The following is a 2,780-nucleotide window of genomic DNA, read 5'->3' as shown; positions in this document are numbered from 1 at the left end:
AATGATAAAGTATGGAAATTATTATTGTTTATTGTTTATTTAAAAGTGGAGGAGTGGATAAAAGATCTTGATTTGATTTGGACAGGGCATGCAGGTCTGGGGTTGGTGAGAATAGGGTGGCTGACAGTTGACTTTTCATGTTACAGTGTGCTTTTTCAGGTACTTTTGTCAGTGTTCAGTAAAAAGTGGAAAATCTCTGAAACACGCTACTGTTTCCTTTTGGGCGGGAGAAATCTCCTTATGTCTGGAGAATAGACTAAGTGTTCTGTGCGCATCACCTTGTGCGCATAGCTTTCTGCGTGTAGGACATTTCTTTGCTGCGGGTAGGTGCGTGACCTTCTCGCAGTCAGGGACATTGAGTTTCATTTGTAGATTCTCCAGGTGGTCTTGGTATTTCAACATAGTGATCAGTCATGTTGAAGTCAATTCCATCTTGGAGCTTCAGACAAACTAGCTCTCAATGTTCCCGCCATGCGGGGAGGTTAGTTCCCTTCCGCACGCGCATAAACGATTTAGGATGCACCCGCCTTAGCATCATGCGGGATGGTCAACCCATAGACAACATAACGTTAAGGTACATGAAAACATAAAGCCAAAACATTCGCGCATGGCGCATATAACATATGCCCACGCTGGTTCTTAACATGGTGCGCTCGCGCAGGGCGCACATAACAAATGCACGCGCTGAATAACATGGCGCGCTTGCGCAGGGCGCACATAACAAATGCACGCGCTGACTAACATGGTGCGCATAATATTTACAATCACCTAATTATTAGGTTGATTACTTGGTTTAAGGGATTGGGAATTTACCGGGTGTCACAACTACCTCGTCCATGGCCGGTTCATCAAGTATGTTCAGGGTTGGGGCTTCTAGCCAATCTCTGCCTCCTTCCCATCTCCCTGACCTCTTGGATGGATATCCCTTAGGTTCGGGTGATGGGTTTGGCGGCTACCGGCCTGTTGTCGACCCTACAGGTTCGTAGGGTTATTTTGGCCTATATTTTTTTTTATATATCATTTTTTCCTAACTGTTTTTTGTTTTTGCAGTTTCAGATTCCAATGAGGTGTATGTTCCACGGTGGAACCTCCGCCGGGGAACAACCCTTCGAACGGCTGTGGACTGCGTAGAATGGGGGCGCCACTCCGCCCCAAGCGGTGTGTTGGGGGAGGCCATGGCTAGCTACCAAGAGGGTAGGCTACCCAATGAGCTCCGAATACTCCTTGCTCGGATGCAGCCGCGCGTCGAATTGCTCTGTCGTGAAAACGACAAGTTAAAGACGGCGCGTAGCCTGGAAGTGGCTCAGGCGCGAGCGATCCGGGAGGAGAATAAGAGACTTGCTGCCATTGCCGCGGAGAAGGAGAAGGCCTTCAAGGACCTCGAGGTCGAGGTTCAGGCCCGGCACGAGGCTCGTTCCAAGGCTACCCAAGCTGTTAACGAACATCTTCGGTTGGCCAAGGAAACCGCACGGAACGCGACCGAGAGGGCCACCAAGGCTGAAGCTGTTGCTGAGCCTCTACGCACTGAAAACGAAGAGCTTAAAGCCAAATTAGAGAAGCTCCAGCAGGCTCATGATGCCTTGGCCTTAGAAGACGCCAAGAAGCTCCAAGAGCTTCTGGATCATAAGGGTATGCTTGACCACGCTGAGCGTAAGCTGAAGGGCGTTGAAGAGGCTGCTGCTAAGGATGTGCTGCTTACCAACCTTAACAGAAATGAAGCCGAACGCGCCCGTGATCAAGCTCAAGCTGCCCTCCAGGAAGCTCTGACAAATAAGGAGTGGCTTCTGCGAGAAGCGTTGCCTCAGGTATGCATAGCTTCATAATTTCTTTACGTTTTTCCTTATACTTAGAAAAGTTGATATATATTTTTATTTTGTAGGTTGTGCATCGGATCTTCACGAACACATTATATGACGATGCTATGAGCGCAGCCCTCAATGCTTCTCATGAGGATGGGGAAAAGGCTGGTTTCCCGCTTGGTCTGGGGTTTGTTGAGAAGGGCATTCCGCCTTCCAACTTTCCTCTATACGACGTGGACACTGAAGCTGCCTATGACCAAGCAGTGAACCAGTATGCTGCCTTCTCGCATCCGGTGGTGGAGAAGGTGAACGAGATTGCTGCTGCTGATGAAGGGCTAACTATTCTCAAGGCTTTTCTTGAACCGCCACAGCCAACTGATGGTGCGGGTTCAAGCGGGTTTGGAGGGAGTGGTCCTGAAGCTTGAACCCTGAGATCCCTTCCAACCGCTAGGATAGATTTACATTTTTGTAGGCGGGTAGATGCCCAGCCATTCTTGTAATCTTTGAATTTCTATGGAATATAAATGTTTTTGTTAATGCATTGCCTTGTAAACCTTATATGTTTTATTCATGCATATTTTAGTTTAACTTAGCAATTTTCTAAGTGTTTAGGATAAGTTAACCTGTCAACGTGGTAGATAATAAGTTCAAGTTTTGCTTCCTCTATCATGATTGTGCGGGTAAGACCGTCACTTTCACTTAGTAGGATGGCCAAACTTTACCTATATCTAACCTGCGTGAAGGTTTTCCTCATCTTTTTCTTAGAAATTTTTACCGTTTTTATGTTTATGCGGGTTTTGCCGCCTTCCACACGCAACGACTTACTTCTTTCCACACTTATTTATGCGGTGAATACCGGCATATCAGTCTGGAAAGTTCATAAGTATAAAGGTAAGGCTATCAACACAATGTGATAGAGGAGAATCATTTCCATTAGAAGTGGCTCTAGGCCTTTTCTTTACAAGTTTGGAATTGATCTAC

Source organism: Bidens hawaiensis, unplaced genomic scaffold (assembly GCF_021521415.1).
Source record: "Bidens hawaiensis isolate Kalapana, Puna unplaced genomic scaffold, B.hawaiensis_p1.1 tig00059308_1, whole genome shotgun sequence".
NCBI lineage: Eukaryota > Viridiplantae > Streptophyta > Magnoliopsida > Asterales > Asteraceae > Bidens > Bidens hawaiensis.
The sequence above is the reverse complement of the archived record's forward strand: the minus strand, read 5'-3'. Positions refer to the sequence as shown.